At 41.8% G+C, this 21,123-nt stretch overlaps 1 long non-coding RNA gene across 1 annotated transcript; it reads right to left on the bottom strand.

The window, feature by feature from the left end:
- Positions 1-3,065: 3,065 nt before the first annotated feature.
- LOC118495949 lies at positions 3,066-20,647 on the bottom strand. Its single transcript, XR_004898407.1, has 4 exons — positions 20,564-20,647; positions 15,445-15,447; positions 4,650-4,657; positions 3,066-3,077 (listed from the first exon to the last, which is right to left on the bottom strand). It is a non-coding gene; the product is annotated as an uncharacterized LOC118495949 (long non-coding RNA).
- Positions 20,648-21,123: the final 476 nt, after the last annotated feature.

Here is a 21,123-nt window from a genome sequence, read left to right on the forward strand (position 1 = left end):
CTCAAAGAGCTTGTGTCCGGGGTGGGAGGGGTCAGCCACAATCTTTCCAGCACGCTTCAGAGTCCTGGTGGCGTATAGGTCCTGGAGCGGCGGCAGATTGCAGCCAATCACCTTCTCTGCTGACCGAATGACACGCTGCAGTCTGCCCTTGTCCTTGGCAGTGGCAGCAGCGTACCAGATGGTGATGGAGGATGTGAGGATGGACTCGATGATGGCTGTGTAGAAGTGCACCATCATTGTCTTTGGCAGGTTGAATTTCTTCAGCTGCCGCAGGAAGTACATCCTCTGTTGTGCTTTCTTCACGAGGGAGCTGATGTTCAGCTCCCACTTGAGATCTTGGGAGATGGTAGTTCCCAGGAAGCGGAAAGACTCCACAGTGTCAATTGTGGAGCCACAGAGGGTGATGGGGGCAGGTGGGGCTGGGTTCTTTCTGAAGTCCACAACCATCTCCACTGTCTTTAGAGCGTTGAGCTCTAGGTTGTTTTGCTTGCACCAGGTCACCAGGTGGTCAGCCTCCCACCTGTAGGCGGACTCGTCTCCATCAGAGATGAGTCCGATGAGGGAGGTGTCGTCCGCAAACTTCAGAAGCTTGACGGACTGGTGACTGGAGGTGCAGCTGTTGGTGTACAGGGAGAAGAGCAGAGGAGAAAGAACGCAGCCCTGGGGGGATCCGGTGCTGATGGTCTGTGAGTCGGAGACGTGTTTCCCCAGCTTCACATGCTGCTTCCTGTAACACTGCAAAATTAAGGACAGACAAACAGATCCAACTAAAATCACGTTTTATTGAGTCAGCAGTTATATACAAACAATAAGGAAAGCTTCAATACTTAAGGTTGTTGCAGTAGCGGACCAGCTCACCAATCTGGCTTTCTGCCTCTGGTATGCGCACGCACCCTGTAATGTTTGCAAACAGGAAACCCGTGTATGAGTCGTAATTGTTGCTTGAACAAACGACTTATGGGCTTTTTCGGGGGGTTTGGGGGGAGGACAGTCTCAAAACGTGTTACCAACTGTATGTTTGGTCTGAATCCTCCAGTGATGGGGGAAGTGATGATAAAACAGTTGGCCGCTCTGAAGATCCCTGCCACATTTGTGAGGTACAGTGTATCTCTCAACAACTATTGGATGGATTTCTGTGACATTTGTGGCAGTCATTCATGGTCCCCACAGGATAAATTGTAATTTCTTTGCTAACCCCCTGATTTCACATTCCAAACATCAGCAAGTTAAGTACAGCCTCACAGAGCTGCTAGTGCATCTTGTTAAATATTCAGGTTCATAATCGGCCAGGGCCGGTAATCGGTCTATATATAGATGATTTAACCCTATGTTTTGCAAATGTCTCTGGTAACCTAACTGACAGATAATTTGCAGACCTTTTAACCTTAAAAGCATTCCCCTGGCTTTGCCATCAAAAATGCCCCAGAATAATACATAACCTCAGTTTGATCGGCACACTGGGCTCACTTTCCGGACAAGACCATTCAAATACTGGTAGCTCTCATCGATTTGACCCCTTTAATGATACACAATATTTATTCTGAAAAGTCTACAGTACCAGACATCCAGGAGGCTGGCACCGCTGATAAAGGAGCGCACCAGTGGGTGACACTTTTATAGTTGATTTAAGTTGCTTAAATGCATGAGTCAGTGAGGAACACATTGTGTTATTGCTGATTTGGAGTTTGTTTTTGGACCCATAGCTGCAGCACCCAGAGAGAAATAGTCAAAGTGACATTTCACAGAAAAATCTATACAGTGATGACTCAATTCCGCTGGGCTGAAGAAGTAGCTTTGTGTGCGATATGTACAATCACCTGCTTTGCTCTAGTAATATTTGCTTATGAACATCCCTGAGTTTATACCTGACCATTGCACCAACTATAAATCCTGACCTTTTGCACATTCCTCTGGGTCTTAGCTTGTTCGCGCGTGAGAAGACAATGGAGCGGGAGATTGGCCGGAGAATCCGAGAACCGTTGACGAAAAGAAAGCTGAGCTGGAAGGCAAAGCTCTTGATCTACCGGGCAATTTTTCGCTCCTACCCTCACCTATGGTCATAAAAACTGGGTGACATGACCAAAAGAACTAGATTGCAATACATGCAATCGTGTTAACTGTGAGGCTGCCAGTGGCTCACAGTAAAAAGCACAGAGTCTCTGTGTGTCCTCGTACGTTTCAGCCATGTTTCATAACCATGTGGAAACAGCCAGGAACAGCTGTGTGGGATTCTGTTACTTTTGGATAAATTTAGATATTATGGCGGGGGTTTTTTTGTTCCCAATTTCAACAAGAAAGTACATGAAGCAAACTGCTGTGGTACACTGTCTATGGTATTTCTATTTTGTCACATGCACAGTGAAAGTGTGAAAAAGAGAGGATGTTGGGGTGCTGGGTGGATGTGCAAAGCTCTTTGCTAGGGTATGTGTCCAGCCTTCTACAGTCAGCTGTGGTTACAACTAAAACCCTAAAAAAAATCAGTATACAACAGTGCTGATGCATATCAATCTTTATAAAGACACATTACTAATATTAGATGTAAATGGTTATCTGTGTCCAGGTCACATACCATGCCTGGCATAAACTGTGTTTTTGGTTGTCATCGTCCATCAACCTGACTCTCTCCACTGTCAATCATTAAATTGAACCAAAAATGCATCTTGAAAATAAAAATAAATGTCATACTCTGTTGCTGATTGATGTTACCGAATCATGATTCATCCTTCTGTATCCTAAGGTTTATTAATGCTTAAACATTTGCTATTCCAAGAACACAAAGTTTCATAATCCTCCAAGCAGTGACGTGCTTTCTGTTTTGTGCAACTGCAAATAGACCAGAGAAAAACAAAGAAAACAGACTGTGACTAACTTTTTCCACGTACAAATCTCATGTGAAAATTGAATTGATATGGACTTACAAATACTTTATTAAAAGATGTGGCTTAATCAATATCCATGAAGCTAGTCAGGACATTATAGTTTTCCCCAGCAGCACTGAAATAGGTTGTGTGGCCCTATTTTCTTCATTATGATACATCACAGCTGTCAAAAGTATGGACTTGGCCCTTTTACATTTACTTCTTTAGATAAATGAAAGCCAAATAGGTTCCCCCTGCAGCACATTCTAATAAACTTTTAGTAAAGGCACATTAAGGTCAAATTAAACTCATGATTTCTTTCCACTTTCAACACTTTAAAATCCTGGGGCTTATTCCCCACCAAAAACAAATAGCAACATTCTTTCATGCATTTCTTATGTCTTACAGGAGTTGGGCATTGTAATGCAGTGTTTCTCAAATGGTACCGTAGGTCCGAAATTAACTTCGCCAAGCGCCAAATGCAAGTAGATATTTGGTTTAACGAGTAAATCTCAGAAGACTATCATGGCGGGTAAATGTTAGCTTGGCTCTGCCCTCCTACGTACTTCCGCTCAAATTTCATTTTCCTTACGTACGTCGTCTGGGTTTGCGGTATATTTGCGGGTTTTTCTCCGGCCAATCTTTACCTATCCAATCAGCGAACAGAGGGAGTGGCTGAGAACGATGACGTTGAGGTTGTGCGCTAGTTTGAGCTGTAGTTCCGTAATGGCGGCGGAGAAAGATGCGAGTGAAGCCTTTCGGTCCGTTGTGGCAACGCTGCCGAATATCCAGAAGTTAAAGCCCGAGCAAGAACAATCTTTGCTGAGTTGTGTTGGTGGCCATGATGTTGTGGCCCTCCTCCCCACGGGGGTCGGGAACAGTTAGATTTTCCAGCTCGCTCCGTTAGTGTTGAAGGAGTTGGCTAAGGCGAACGCTAGCGATGCTAAGCTGACGTCATGACCAAACGTTAGCGATTGGTTATGGCAGATCCAGAGTGGCTCTGGGCAGATCCAATAGTTTTAGATTTCAACAGAGTACCCGCCTTCAAGGAAGTTAACACTTGTCAATGGAGATCGGCCAGACTCTCTGTACAAATGAAATGTACCAGAGTCTGGTAGGACCAGGCTAGTTAAATGTACCAAATACCAAAATAGTTCAGTCTTCATTTTGGTTAAGCTGCAGCTACTTTCCTCTGTGGAGCATCACAGGGGTGACCCGACACACACAAACATACACTGACACACACACACACACACACACACACACACACACACACACACACACACACACACACACACACACACACACACCGTAACACCAGTCACCACATCACTTCTGTTTACTACGAGCTAGTAATTTCCGAAGGCTAATTAAGTAGCCAGTATGTGGCGATTTTTGGCAGGAGTCAGTCAGCCTTCCAAAGAAAACATGATGAAAACGGAGGATTAACCAGCAGGACTTGCAACCCCAACCACAAAGTTTTGTGATGTATGTTACAAGAAAAACGCAATTTAATATTTTGGCCGGTGAGAAAGATGCTTTGCCAGTTTATTTTTTTATCTGCTCGCCAACATGACCGGTGAGTCCAAAAGTTAATTTTGGACACTAGTACACCTAGGGGTCCTTTGGAGTACTGCAGGGGGTACCTGAGATTTTTTTATACATAATTCCTAAAATAATTATACTATAATAAAGAATTAATTTAGTGATGGATTCTAAACAATTGAAATGTAGGCTAGCATTTAAGAGTTTTTCAGTTGCAAGGTTTTTGTTTAGCCTCTTTATATAGACTTTTTTTTCTACCAAAAATGTATTGTGCTGTTTAGGGGGTACATGGCTGAAAACTATTTCAAAGGGGGTAGATTGTTGAAAAAAAGTTTGAGCATCACTGTTGTTATGCACCATTGAAGAGGAGCGTTCTCTCTACAAAACATTGTTTATGCATCACCCCTCTGTTTTCACCAAGATGCCCTTGTATGTAATTGTCAGGGCGCTCTGATTCGTATTACTTGTGGGGCTGTAATGGGGGCGTGGGTGGGCAGTGGGATGGAAATTACCTCCATAACAGCAGCAATCACATAGAGAACCAGGGGATCATTAATATTCATTGAACACAACACTGACTGGAGTGGTGAAAAAAAAATCACAATCATAAATTTACATGAAGAACATGAACACAGGTAGCGGGAGTAGATCCATACTGGGCCCACAGGCCGCTATGTTGTTATTCTAAAAGTCTAGAGTCGCAGCGAGGGCCAGGAGCAAGAGAGAACAAGAGAGTACATGTTACTCTTCAGGGCTTCGATTTATATGTGAGTTAATCCAGCTGGGGGCCTGGTATTGGGATTTCAGTGGGAGCAGTTCAGCCAGCTGTGCTGGTATGTCTTTAGGGTGAAGAAAGGTGGGGGAGAATTCAATAAGACAGCATATTAGCAAAATGCATCTTGGCCTTGATATCATATTGAACAATTTATACGTAGAGATTGTTTTTGCCTGTCCTATCAATATTACTCCTCCTCTCACTCAGTTCTGGTTCTCTCTTCTTATGTCAGCCCTTCTGTTTACTAGAGGGTTTTCTCAATCTGTGTTCTTGTGTGAACTTGTGAAATGTCATTAGTCACAGTCCAACTACTGTCCCAATTCAAAGTCCACGTTTAGCTAAGTATGGTTTTAAATCGTCGTCACACAGAAAACGACCGTATAGGTCGATTGTACAAGCAGCTCATAACAACCAGTATTTACATTTGCTGTTAGGCGGCGACCTCTCATAGCCGTAATAATTATTGTGGGAGCAAATGAGTGGGAGCACCATAGACAGTGAAAAAATGGACACAGCGACGCCATAGACTTCGACGGAGACTAGTGAAGTCAATTAGAAGCACTTTTACGGTGATGGCTGAGCGTTAATGCGCAGCCTCAAACTGAGCTTGACGACGTAGATGTGACGTGAGCAACCTGTCTGAAAGTTGTAAGTCTTCTGGTAGCTGTGCCAAGAGAAATCTCAATCATTCCCAATCTTGCAGAGATACTGAAGTATTTCCAATCCATCAAAACGTTGCTGAAATATTTTGTTCTGATGCTTTCATGGACTCTCTATGGGCTTCTCCCTTGACTGTATGCCTCCACGTCCCCCCGACTGCCTGCAAGCTTCTCTTGACTATACGGTAATTTCTCTACTGTGCGACAGAAAGTCGCGTGGTTATGACACAATCGTTAGCCTATTTTTACAAAAACGGCTGCTACGGGGCCATAACGTGAGATACAAGGTAATGGAGCCTTTTATACATTGTCGTGTTTCTTTAGAAATAAACACTGGACAAATAGAGTCTTTAAACGCTTCAGATGTAAAGTTACTTGCTGTCAAAGTGACGCCAAAATGAATGGGACTCAATGGAATGCTAGCGGAAGGTAATGGCTTGTTAGCCTAAGAATCTCCCCATAGGAGGTACGCTTGCGAATTCCGCATAGGGGTCAGACAAACACAGAACTTTCACTCAGGAGAGAGAGGTTCATGTCCCATATGAAACCAAAAGTCAACGGTCACTTTTTTTAATTAACCGACTTTTACAGACCTTAATCCGTGACGCAGTTATGCCTTACTTTAGTGGTTTTATATAACTAATTTTAAGCATATAACCCTAACCTTAATTAAGTATTTTTTTTTACATAAACTTAACTAGTTCTGTTTCACAACGTTAACTACAAGTTTAAACAGCGGCTGTTACGTTAAATAGAACAGAAAAGAAAAAACATTTTTAAACAATTTAATATAATAAACGTGCGACGACCAGCCGACTATTAGCTTGAACTAACAAAAATCTTTTGTCGGAGGCAGCCCTATTGTCAATAAACACCCCATTAAAAAAACAGGCAACTTCAGTATGCATACTGTCATGTTTTGAGTATATTTCATTTGGCTTTTTTTAGTGAATGTACTGCTTACTCAAATCCCTTTATAGCCAGTGTGGAGTATAAAAACTGTGACATTATATTTGTTGTGTTATGTTATTCCCTCACTGCAGAGTTTCAACTTGGCTTCTCTGCTCCATTCAGTTCAAACTGCAGTAACTCAGCTTAACTGAGCAGGGAGCAGCTGCATCTCTAGCCCGAGAGATTCTTCACTTCAACATCTTGTCTGCTGAGTTCAGCACTCCAGCACCTGGTATACAGCAGCGCGTTGCTGCCTTATAAGAGCAGAGAGGCTTTCTTCATTGTGTGTGTGTGTGTGTGTGTGTGTCTTTGTGTGTGTGTGTGTGATCCCATATCATAAAATATCAAAACCACAGCTTGCCTCTCTGCAAAGTTCTGAAGAGTACTTCATTCACTGTAGTCAGATCCCAGTCCTGTAACATTGTATTATATGTGTATATGTATTATTGCCTGCAGGCTGCAAGCATGATGGAGAAAGATAGCAGCAACACAATTCTGAATGGAGTTTTTTATTTTCCAAAACTCCCGGAGGGCTCAGTAGACAAGTCGAAAGCCATATGCACATTGTGTAAAGCCGAATTAAAATATCACCGAAGCACGTCAAGCTTGAGCTACCACCTACGAGCTAAGCATAGTAGTACAGTTAATGTGACTCAGGTTGATGCTAGAGAGCTCAGGCAAAGCACTATTTTGGAGAGTGCTAGTTGCCGACCTGTTGATGAAACCAAATCCACAAAAAATACTACAGCTCTTGCGAAATGGGTGGCAACTAACTGCAGACCTGTTAGCATCGTAGAAGACTTGGGTCTTAAAGACGTACTACGGTTGGCATGTTCTGACCCGTCTTATACATTGTCGTCGAGGGGGACAGTAGTTTCCGCGCATACACAGCCTGTACGACACGGAGAAAGCAGCCAAACTGGAACTGCTGCAAAGCGCTGCAAACGCTGTCTCATTAACTGGTGATCACTGGACGTCAGTGAGTAATCAACATTATTTAGAAGTTACTGCACACTATATTGACTCTGGTAAGGATAGGGATTTTTAGTTTTTTAGTTAGGTACTTTGAGGAATTGTGCAATAATGACAGATTCACACATTTTTCTTTTGTTTACAGTAAATAAATAATAAAATAATAATAAAATACAAATCTTAAAGTCAAGCTCATAAAGTAACTTTCTTTGCATTCATTTGATTCCCAATTAAGGTACACTGGTAAGAATTGCTTTCCATTGTTAATACGTACTTAAAAACAGTTCTGAAATGCAAAATAATAGAATTTTAATCATGTGATAAAACATGCGATTAATTAACTACTACAACTATACTAACTACTAGTAATACTATAATAATACTATACTAACTATAGAAATTCAGCGATTAAGTGCGATTAAAAAAACATTAATCATTTGACAGCCCTAATTCTATTTCATACATCTACTCATATTTATTATGCATATTTGGATAGTTTCAATTTCACTGTTTCACCTTTGTGCCCTCATTTTACCTGGTATGATCTGATGAGTTGGAAGCATAAACTGTAAAAAATAATGGACTAGCATCTATGACGTCACAGGGCCATGGTTAGCATCGCTAAGACTCTATCATGATTGACAGGTCGACGTGTAGCCACGCCCCTAAAGCATCCCCTGCTTTATCATCTATTTTAAAATAAATGGGACCATAATTTACTAAATGAACATAATGATGTATTGAAGAAGACTTGAAAGTAGTCATTAAGGCCATAAACTTGTTAGGAAAACGTTTACTGAGGTAATAAATCAAGTGAGAAGTAGGGTCATTTTACCATAGACTTCTATAGAAACTGACCTCTTTTTGGAGCCAGTGGAGTCGCCCCCTACTGGAAATTAGATAGAACTAGCTTTAAGGTACTTCCGCATTGGCTTCACTCACAAGCTTTGTCCATTATTTTTACAGTCTACAGTTGGAAGCAATTAAATCCTTCTAAAACCCATTTTGGAATTTCAATTAGTAGTTTGGCAATTAGACTCATGTCTTTATTCCAGACTTAATTGAGGTACATGTTTTTCATTTATCGTCCATTTAATGCTGTTTATGTACTACTATCCCCCTGGTTGTGTTGACTGTCAGGGGGCACAATCTAAAAGTTATCCTTCTATTGTGAAAATAGGCTGCAAATCTTTTTTCCCATACTGAAATCCAGATGGAGTCTAACGTGATTTCCCTTAAGAAGAAAATGCCGCGGCTGACTTTAATGCAGCAATATTCAGAGAAGCGGTTCAGAATATAAATGACTGCTGAATCCATGTAAAGGTATTATGCTAAGCCTGCTCAATACCCCTTGAGAAGAGGACATGAGAACAGGCTGAAATAGTGAACTCCAGATTATTACCTAGTGTACTGATGCAGATGTGGCAAAGAGAAGACAGAGGCTTCAAAGTGCCAAACAGACGCAGGCATGAGAGGAATTAGGTATTATTCCATTCATGATCATTCACCACACAACAAACTGGTCTGGGGTCTCGGGCCAGTTGGCAGCTTGCTGCCTAATTAACATCTAAAACAGCAACATATTTCATTAGGACTAATTGCTCAGTCTGTAGTAGCAAAAACTAATCAAAGCAAGGTTTGTGGATTCCAGAAGTGCAATTGGACACAATTCCATTTATGAATCGGGCTACTTGGAGAATAAATAAAAGTAGCAATCAATGGGTAATAACCACTTTAAAAAGATGGTCTATGATTAGGAAGAAGCTAAGATTACCCATGTAGACCCATCTAGAGCAATACAAGATATTACAGGAGGAGTCAAATAATAATAGTTTGGATATTAAAGAAAAATGGGAATTGGAGATGAACACCATTATCCCAGATACAAACTGGGAATCATCATGCAGAGAGGGACATCAAATAACAAATAGTCCTGTCTGGAAGGAATTTGAATGGAAAATCAAAATGAGATTCTTCAGGACTCGGATCAGTGCCGGAGGGGCTGTGGCCTGCTGGGAGACCACACGCACATATTTCGGGACTGTCCAAAACTATCAGGATATTAGAAAAACATACAAAATGAAATTAAAACATGTTTGGAAATAGAACTGCCATTAGAACCATCTTATTTTGTATTGGGATTACTACCAGAAGATGTAGAGGAGAATAGTCAGGCATCATTACTGAGAGTCCTTCTTCTAATTGCTAAAAAGATGATAACAGTCTCCTGGTTGAGGCCGCAGCCCCCCACGGCAACGCAATGGAGGGAAAAAGTTAAGGAGGTATACCACATGGAATATATAACCGCAAGGTTACAACTAAAAACAGAAGTATTTCTGACTAAATGGTCTCCGATTACTACATACTTTTTCAAATGATGCAACCTAAGTGCTAGTGAAACAATTCTTATGAAAGCTTACTTAAAAGGGAACACTACTATTTAATTATTATTATTATTATTATTATTATTATTATATGTATGTACTATATATATATTTTGTGTTGTTTTTGTTTCAAATTGTTTACATTTGTCTCTTCCTTGTGTTGCTGGAGGATTGTCGCTCATCCCTGCGAACTGTGAGTGGATATTAAGGTGATGGACTGACCCCCTAAGACAGGGCTGCCCATTACGTCGATCGCGATCTACTGGTCGATCGCAAAGGTAGTGTGGGTAGATCGCATGGCATTAAAAAAAAATAGATGTCAGCCTATCATCCATCCTCACTATGACATTTGTCAATTGATTGACATACAGGACAACCAGTCTAACGTCTGATCTTTTCGTCAGCCAGTCATCCATCCTCACTAGGACATTTTCACTTGATTGACATACAGGACAACCAGTCTAACGTCTGATCTTGTCTGACATACGGGTCAGCACGCATGTGCACAGCAGCGGCAAAATTCCAGCAAGCTAGCGAGTTGCCCAGTTAGCCTAAGTCATTTCTACTAAACTTAAAAAGGGTATAAAAATGAGTGGGGGAGCTGGACCAAGTAAGAAGCCAAAAACCTACCACTTCCATACAGAATGGGAGGAGGACTTTTTTTTCCACAATGTCCTATTCGAAGTGCGTTTGCCTCATCTGCAAATCTACCATTGCTATTCCGAAGAAGGGAAATGTGGAGCGGCATTTTCGGACTGTTCATAAAAGATACGACACTGACTTCCCTCCGAAAAGCGAACTGAGAAGGAGAAAGGTGAAAGAACTAAAATCCCAGTTGTCCGGACAGCAGGCCTTTTTCTCACAGCTTACCACAAAAGCGAAGACCGCCACCGAAGCATCGTTCCGGGTGAGTCACGTCATCGTTAAACACAAGAAATCCTTCCAAGACGGAGAGATGATAAAAGAGGCATTCGTTGAAGCGGCTGAATCGTTGTTTCAAGACTTTAAAAACAAACCAGACATAGTATCTTCAATCAAATCTCTCCAGCTGTCAAGAAGTACAGTTACACGGCGCTGTGAAGCAATGGCCGAGGATGTGACCGAGAAACTTAGGAGGGATATTGCGGCTTGCGAGTGTTTCTCACTGCAATTGGACGAGTCTACAGACGTGAGTGACACAGACCAGTTGTGCATTTTTATTCGTATGGTGTTTAACGATATGACTGCCAAAGAGGAGCTGTTAACAGTACTGCCCATGAAAGAACACACGCGGGGAGAGGACATTTTTCAGTCTTTCAAAAACTTTATCGAGAAAACTCAGCTCCCAGTGTGCAAATTGGTGTCCATCACCACAGATGGTGCGCCCGCGATGGTTGGCCGCTCAAATGGATTTATTGCCAAGTGCAGGGAGGATGATGCCTTCCCCGACTTCCTCAATTATCACTGCATAATACACCAACAAGCGTTATGCGCAAAAATGCTCAACATGAAAGAGATAATGGATGTGGCAACGAAGATCGCCTGTTCTATTCGCGCCAGATGTCTTCAAAGACGGCTGTTCCGTGTGCATCTGGAGAAGGCGGACTGCGACCACACTGAATTGTTGCTACACACTGACGTAAGATGGCTTAGTCGAGGGAAATTCCTGCAAAGATTTCGAGAGCTCTGTCCGGAGATTAAAGAGTTTTTCCTTGTATCTAAACATGCAGAATACAACCAACTAAATGATGATCAGTGGCTACTAGACTTAGCATTTTGAACTGATCTGACCAACATGTTGAATGACCTTAATGTTGAGCTGCAAGGAAAAGACAAAACAGTGGTCAATATGATCAGCTCAGTAAATGCATTCAAACGAAAAATGCAACATCTGTGCTCAAAGCTGCAGCACTATGATTTGGCAAACTTTCAGAACCTCGTATCAGAACTGGAGACGCAAGGGAAGGCGTGTGCGCAACTTGACAGTGGACGCTACACAGAGCAGATTGAAAACTGTCTGTCAGACTTTAACAAACGGTTTCAAGACTTTGCTTTATTGGAACCAGTCGCTACATTCATGTGTTACCCTTTTCGGGAAGATGCTGAGGTTTATTTACTTGCATCAAAAATTGCAACACTGTTTCACCTGAACTCGTCTGGAGTGGAGGATGAGATCCTGACACTACAAGCTGACATTGAGCTCAAGTCCAGGGCTCATGGACAGTTTTGGAACTTACTCACAGAGGAAAAGTACCCCAACATGAGGAAATGTGCTACCTCCTTGACTGCATTATTCGGCTCCACTTATTTATGTGAGTCAGCCTTTTCCCACATGAAGATTATTAAGTCCAAATACCGTTCCACCATGACTGATGATCATTTAGAAATGTGCTTGAGGCTGGCTATCAGCAGCTACTGTCCGGACTATGCATCCCTGGCTGATTCCATTCAGTGCAAGTCATCAGAGTAAGGTGATGACAAATAAATGTACAGAGTTGTATTGTGCAATATGGGTTCATGCAGTTATGCAAGGTACACTAACTTATATTGTACATATAAATGATTTTCAATATATTTATAAATATATGTATAAATAAATATGTTTTGCATTTTTGTAGGTAGATCATTTTGACTTGGTCATTTTAAAAGTAGCTCGCGAGCTGAAAAAGTGTGGTCACCCCTGCCCTAAGACATTTATGCCTGTATTGTGTCCCTGAACAGTTGACTGTACTGTCTGCTTGATTGCAAAAGAGATAAAAAGAAGTACAAAAAAAAATATATATATATATATATATATATATATATATATATATTTCATAGTGATTATGAGGAGCATTAGGCAGCTCCAGTCCCCCTTGTTAATAAACATGACATGGCTCCAATAAACAGTTATTTCAGAAACACTGCTTAATGGCTTCTAAATTGGCAAACTTAAAGACACTGACACATATTGGCAATCAGCAACTTTAGGCTAAAAATATCGCAGCATCAGCCTTTGAAATCCATACTGTTAGAAGTCTTTTAGGAGCTGATCCTAGCTCAGATCAAACACTCATGTGAGCTTTAGTTATCGGCATCCAACGGTGTTCGGTGTTTGTACATTTGACATCCGCCAGCATAGCCATTATTTCTAACAACATCATTACCAATCATTAAAAGCTCATCAGGCGAGGATGTGAGCTTGTAACTAAAAGGAAATGTGTGAGCTGCGGCAGATGTGCTCATGCTTAATGAAGTCTGTCGTAAAGTATGCATGCATTAGCCATTAATGGAAATGGCACTTGGGGGCCTTGTTGGAGGGCCTGAATGATTCATTGATTTCTCACACAAATTGTTCCTTTGCTATTGATTACCACTGGTGCACTTTTAATTAAGTGGTCCCAGGAGACATTCCTGCCTTACATGGGTAATATGAGGTCAGAGTGTTTTGCAATCTGTGCTCACATTTGATCCAGATTAGTAATATTCCCAAAAAACACTCAAATCAGATCTAATTTGCCCACTTACAAGTCACTTCTGCTAGGTATTAAAGTCTTTTAATGTGAAAATCTCTGTCTACCATGTCAGAATAAACCCACACAGAGACGATGTCTGAGTTGAAAACTGGAGGAATGTATTTGTATCCAGTTAAATTCTGTCAACTTCCTTTTATCAATCTTTAATCTGAGGCTGTATCTGAGGAGAGATGCTAAACCTAGCAGACTAGCAGGCTGCCACCCACAACAGCACCCACCGATTCACTGTGAGATCTGATGAAACGCTGGCCAGGGCAAATGCACCTGCTGCCAAAAGCTGTGAACATGGACCAGGGGGAGTTTATGCTTTGATAGGGAAACAGAAGGCACGGAAGAAGTTTGCCTACTTGGTTATAAATCTTCACCAGCAGTGTGAATGCTGGCTGACTCATAATTAGCTTTGGGGCAATCCTGTCTTTGCAGTGAAATCTATATATTCATACTACTTTGGTGTCTGTACTGTAGGTTTGTGTGTGCACCTGTGTATTTGCCTCTATGTCTGATGTTATTTTCTGTAAAATACACATTGAAAGAGCTGCTTTTCTTATTTGTCTCTGTCTTTCAGGGCACTTAAATGTGCTTTTGGCCCACTGAACACTGCACAGTTAATATGGGATTATTAAATTAAAGTAATGTTCCCAAAACGAAAAAAAAAAAGATACAGCATCTCTGAATATTTGTCTGGAAGGCATGTTCATCTCATATTGTAAACAAACCAAGAACATTGCAGTTTACTACAACTACTTGGATCTTATTTTTGGCTTTTGCCATCATTTCTATAGGTAATATTAACATTGTAATCACCAAGGTAACTATGCTCCAGCATCAAACTTGTCTAATAGTCAGCTGTTTTGACATAAACCATAAAACAAGATCCAATGTGTACGAAACTGGAATTTCCCTACAAAGCATACGGCTGTTGATGCTGTATTTTTACACACACACACACACACACACACACACACACACACACACACACACAGGTTTGTGGCACTATCTTTGTGGGGACCCGTCACTGACATAATGCATTCCCTAGCCCCTTACCCTTACCTTAACCATCACAACTAAATGTCTAACCTTAACCCTTACCCTCACCATAATCATAACCTAATTCTAACCCTAATCCTACAACCAAGTCTTAACCCTCAAACAGCCCTTTAAACTTGTGGGGTCCAGCATTTTGGCCCCACAAAGCTGTCGGGACCCCACAAGTATACTGCACTCCCGGTTTTTGGACCCCACGAATACAGTTAAAGAAGAACACACACAGACACACACACACACACACACACACACACACACACACACACACACACACACACGCACACACGCACACACGCGTTTGCATTAAACATAAAACAAGTTAAATGAATAATTAATGCCTTTGTGTCTTTTATTTAGTAGAACAAAACTGTGTTGCCCTATCCGTGCAAAACGGTGCCACTTTTCAATACCACCTGTATTAGGGCACAGGACATTGCACAAGAGTCTGAAAATTGTGCCCAATGTTTTCTAACGCCAATACTAACACTGTATTTATTTTTGATAGAATTTTCTGATTTGGCTTAGGCATGGTGGGGGGCAACTTAGGCCAACTTGGGCCACCAGGCTTGCAATACACTGGGGGGAAACCTGAAGTATATATTTGTGATTCTTATTTGTATTCAGTGGGAACTAATTAGCTAATCGCCACACAAAAATGTTGATATTTGACAATTCTGGAGGAATTCTATAGGTTTACAAAGTGAAAAAGCCTAAAGTCCACCCCAAAGGGACTTACCATCTCCAACAGAAAACACTGTTCACAAACTGCTCCAAACAGCTCTATTGTAGTCCAGCCTTTACTTCAGTGACGAACATGCGTCACTTTGTAACACACGTTATAATGCTCGCCTAGCTGCTAGCGTGGCACACCCTCATACTCTGCTTCTGACTGGCTAGTAGTCCTTACCTAGCTACTGAGCATGTGCGACTCCCAACAAAGATGGAACAGAAGTGTGATGCCTCACTCTGTAGCTAAAACAGAGAGCTCAACACACAGGGTGAAAAGAGGAGCTGCAGCAATGTGCAGTACAACAAAAATATGGTGTTTTTTGAAAATTAAACCACGTAAACCTATTCTGGTACAACCTCTAAATACAATTATGAACCTGAAAATGAGCATAATATGAGCACTTTGCTTTCTACAATATCATGGCAACTAGGCTATGGTAAAGACTGGTAAAAGATTGTGGCTTGGCAAAGGAACTATGATTGAAGTTATACAACTAAAACTAGAAAGAGTGGTTACAGAATTAAAACATTGCAGTTCAGGCCCCTCGGCCAGCAGGGCCAATAGCACATTTTAACCATTAACAATGTGGCATTATATATACAGTATTCACTTGCTTTAAAGAGTCACGATTCAGCATTGGTTTATGAGTGTTACCGTTCCCCAAGTGACACTGTGAGAAAACAGGATTGTTGCATCATAACTGAATGAAATAATGTTAATGGAAATTGTGCATGGCCCACAGGTTGCGGGTGACATTTGGTAAAAGTTAGTAATTAGTTTTACACACATGCAAAAGTAATAAGGTCTGGACGCTGCGGTTGGGAGAGGAAAAAATTAAACATTGACTCACTGGGAGCTTGGCTGACAGGCTGCAGGTCAGGAGGTGTACGGGGGTTTGGCTGTCTCACTCTTACTTTTTTTCCCTTTGAGAGAAGTGATAAAAGATGCCTCAGAAAGGACAAACCTCATGTCTGGAGATAAGAAGTACTATTATTTCCACAGGATGAATCGCTCCCTCTCTCCTCCCACTAAGGTGTTCACGGTGAGTCATCGAAATATCAAACTGACGCAGGCAGAAGAGAAACGTGTGTGACAGAGGAAAACGCAAAGGCCATACACCAGAAAGCAAGAGCTGTAAATGTGATGTCGGAAAGTAAGTTTCAGCCATAACATGCACCACTTAACCATACAGTACATTCAAAAGAGCACTTGTTGGAAAGTCTGTGACGCACAGAGGGAGGTGATTCCTCAACCCCTTACCATTATTTGAAAACTTCAACATCCTCATATGAATAAATGTTTTTTCTACTCTGTAAACCTGACTGATCCCAAACAGCAGTGATTCATCTTCCAGAAAAAAAGCCAGTTCATGAAAGCCAGCAGTAAGAGTGCTGTTCATGATTCACCTTTCCTCTGTAGCACATGAAGTGGTACATTTACAGGAAAAATGCCACCACTTTGATTGAAATGAATGAGAAATGTATGAGAAATAGTTTACACTGAATGTGTCATACCTGAGTAAATTGTAGTGCAAAAAGTATTAAAGGACTAAAGCTTGTTTGTTTGTTCAAGCAGCAATTATGACTCCTATTTACGTTTATAGTGGCGGCGTCCTAGACTGGGTAAACCCAGCCCAATCTGCCGGCGATTTGATTTCTCCCTGCAGCTCAGGCTGGAAAGCTGTACGTCTATCTATCCTGCTTCCGTTAAAAATTTGCGGGAACCAATCATTTAAAGAAGTCAAACCAAGGCTAAAAAGGGTTGGGGGATGCAACTTATAAAAAGGACGCCAGAAACAAGGTTAACAATTAACCCACAAGCTGTATTAAATTATTCAAATAGATTCCCAAAAGTAAAAAACCAAGGAGAAACAATAGGGACTGGATATTCCGGCCAAAAAGAACAAAAAATGGAAAGACACTGGACTAGTCTATAATCCACGACGTTCCACTTCTGGGATTGTTCAGGTGCCGCCAGAAATTCAGCCAGATGTCTTAAATTTTTGCCGGATGTCCGTCACATTCCGCTTTCTTTGTGTTGTAATTCAAAACCAGAGCACATTTTTCTCCCATCCCAGAATGCTGTGTGGACCAGCCAGACCCTCCTAGGCAGCACTGTGGAGGAAGGTCTGGCAATGCGAGACTAACGCTAGACCAACCTCGCAATGGGCCGTCGCAACGGGGTGGGGGTGGGGGGGACCCCAAAGCTCAACGCCAGGCCAATACAAAACGTCAAATAACCTGGACGGGTCCCGGTGACGCGAAGGACAACACAAGGGTTAAGTACTTTTTGTGCCTAAATCTAAACCAAACTGTAAAAAACTGCAACCGCTGAAAATCTCTGTGCTGGATTGTGTATAGTGTGTAATCACAACATTGAGTCCAATCCATGACTTAAGTCTAATTAGCCCCCATCCATTTTTTACTATCACCTTCTCAGTGAACTGCTTTCACAAAAGCCCACCGAGATCACAAATACAGCCACAGTGCAAATTTGTATATTGTTTGTGCCACTACTGTGCTTCTCTAACAACTGTCAGCCATCCAAGATGAATGGCTGCTCTACCCAGATGGGGTGTGGGATCCATGGCAACAGCCCTACCACCTTTTAAAATGCTGCTATGATTTACTAATCTTGGCTCCATCTGGCTACCATTACACTGTAATTAGGCTTTAACAAAACGTAACAAAAGTCCTATCCAGCTATACTGCTGCCAATGGGCCTGTTATGTTTTCAACCTTGGATTAATATGTACTTAAATTGTTGGATCTGAATGTACTGCCAAATAAACCACTGTAAATATTAAGTTTATAATAGTATCCGGAAATAACTTGTTACTACATAAGTTCTGAATGGAAGGAACTGCTTATACTGTACGCTTACCGTTAACTCCATACTAGAACTATTTGCACTCACTGTGTAATGATAGCCTGGTCCTACCCATAGACTGTATATAAGAATGGACCAACAGATCCCGTTGCTCTGGACAAAGACCAGTGAAGGCCGTTAGAAGCACTTTTCTGGTGATGGCTGAGCGTTACTGCGCAGCCTCCAACTGAGAGAGACGACGTAAATGTGCCGTGAGCAACGTGTCTGAAAGTTGTAAGTCTTCTGGTAGCTGTGCCAAGAGAAATCTCAATCATTCCCAGTCTTGCAGAGACGGAGAGCGTAGGTATATGTAAGGAGATAACATAGGCACAGGCTAATTATTGCTAACTAAAATGCTAGTTAACATTAGTGATCACACTTAAACAGCTAATGTAAGACGAAACTGCCTGCGCGCTTCTCCTGTACGATACGGTAATTCCTCTACTATGCGACAGTAAGTTGCGTGGTTATGACACAATCGTTAGCATATTTTTACAAAAACGTCTGCTATGGAGCCATAACGTGAGGTACAAGGTAATGGAGCCTTTTATTTATTTCAATGGACAAATAGAGTCTTTAAACGCTTCAGATGTAAAGTTATTCGCTGTCAAAGTGGCGCCAAAATGAATGGCAGTCAATGGAATGCTAATGGGGGGTGATCGCTTTGTAGCATTAAAATGGCGCCATAGGAGGTTCGCGGTCCGAGGAGAGGCTTACCGTGCGTTCATGGACATCGGAAAAACTTTTTTCCGAGTGAAAACGTCATCATTCACGTCCCTTCCTGTCAGAATCAGAGGTGGGAAACTCGGGCCAGATTTTGCTAACCGAGTTTCCCAGTTGGTGACGCGTTGTTGACATCTGACGTTTGATGTAGGCGACTTTGGTTCACTGAACATATTTCAATGACAATAAACTGTTTATTGTGGACAAATGCCTCTGCTGAGAAACATACACAGACATAACATGTTTCAAATTATTCATAAATAGGCCTATGTATAAAAAAAAACAACACCTTATCTGTGTCCTTTCCTGTTCGTTGTCCTGCAGAAAACACAAACACCTGACGATGTGCTGTTTGTATAAGAAAACAGCAGCAAATTATTGTAGCCTCCATGTTTTCACCAGGTTTTCACACACCTGATGCTCAAGGCTACGCCCAACATTTGGTGGCAGTCATGCAACAAGTTGTTATGCCAAACGCCAATATAACAGAAGAAGAAGAACACGCATCCCGACCATCCTAACCATGTGAACGCTGGTAGTCGGAAAAACAACGTAATCACGGGGGCGGTCCCTGTTATTCCGAGGTGGCATGAACGCGCCATTACCCCCTTGGTCCTACCATTGGATCTGCCCAGAGCCACTCTGGTAGGCTGGCTCCGCCCTCCTACGTACTGTCTGGTAGGACCAGGCTAACAAGAGGGGAGACGACAACAACTATCGGCTTAGCATCGCTAGCGTTAGCCTTAGCCAACTCCTTCACCACTAACGGAGCGAGCTGGAAAATCTAACTGTTCCCGAACCCTGTGGGGAGGAGGGCCACAACATCATGGCCACCAACGCAACTCAGCAAAGATTGTTCTTGCTCGGGCTTTAACTTCTGGATATTCGGCAGCGTTACCACAACGGACCGCATCTTTCTCCGCCGCCATTACGGAACTATAACTCAAACTAGCGCACGTAACAACCTCAACGTCATCGTTCTCAGCCACTCCCTCTGTTCGCGGATTGGACCGAATATTTGGTCGGAGTAAACCCAAGAATATACCGCAAACCCAGACGTAGTACTGAAGGGAAATGAAAATTGAGCGGAAGTACGTAGGAGGGCGGAGCCAGGCTAGTGTAATGATGCTTAAGTACGAGATGCTAAAGTTAAATGTTAATGTCCCTCAAGCAGCATTATGTTACACTCCAAAGCAGGGGTCTTCAACGTTGTTTAAGCCAAGGACCCCTTAACTGAAAGAGAGATGGAACAGAGACCCCCCTACTACATATATTGTATAAAATTGAGTTGCATATTAAACTGGGCCTACGGTAACATATAGAGCGGCCTAAAGCCTTTATACATACCTTTCAGTGCATAGAATACGAAGGTTTTAAAATAGCCTTATAATTGTTGGTATGATTTTATAAATCATGTTTTAATTTCAAAACATACATGTGGCTCTGTGAATCCTCAGCATTAACTGTATCTGTGGATGGCTACCTTAGTGACTACCTTACTAGCAAGCCTGTCCTCAGTGGGGATTTATATTTGCTAATATGTTGGATTCAAGTTAAGACTTTTAAAAATTAACTAATTTGGAGGCACCCCTGCATTGACTCTGAGGACCCCCTAGGGGCCCAGGACCCCCTGTTAAAGATCCCTGCTCTGACATAGAGGCAGATAAATCCCTTGGAAAGCCACTGTTGTTTTGGTTACGGGAAATTTATTGGATCCTTTGTCCTTAATTATATTCAGACTCTAAACTGCAAAAAGGTCTGTAGATTTACAGCGTTTTGGGAGCAGACAGATGCTCAAGTGAATGCTGAATGGGCAAATGCATGGAAAAATATGTATATATAAGCCTACATATACGGAATGGTGTATGCATATAAATGCCTATTTTTACATTTCTGTTTCTCAAAATGTTGAACTGCTCTTGTGCAGATACAAAGTAACAGTAACACGTTTTTGTTTTTGTTCAGGCATCTACTGTGCAGGGTAAAACAAAAGTCTCAAATCAACTTCTGCTGTGAAATGTGTTCAGTGTAGCATATCAGATGAATTGACCCTCTGTTTGGATGTTATATTGTGGGTTTCAACTACTGTTGAAGTGAGTAAAGTGAATGTAATTTCACGC

Source organism: Sander lucioperca, chromosome 9 (genome assembly GCF_008315115.2).
Source record: "Sander lucioperca isolate FBNREF2018 chromosome 9, SLUC_FBN_1.2, whole genome shotgun sequence".
NCBI lineage: Eukaryota > Metazoa > Chordata > Actinopteri > Perciformes > Percidae > Sander > Sander lucioperca.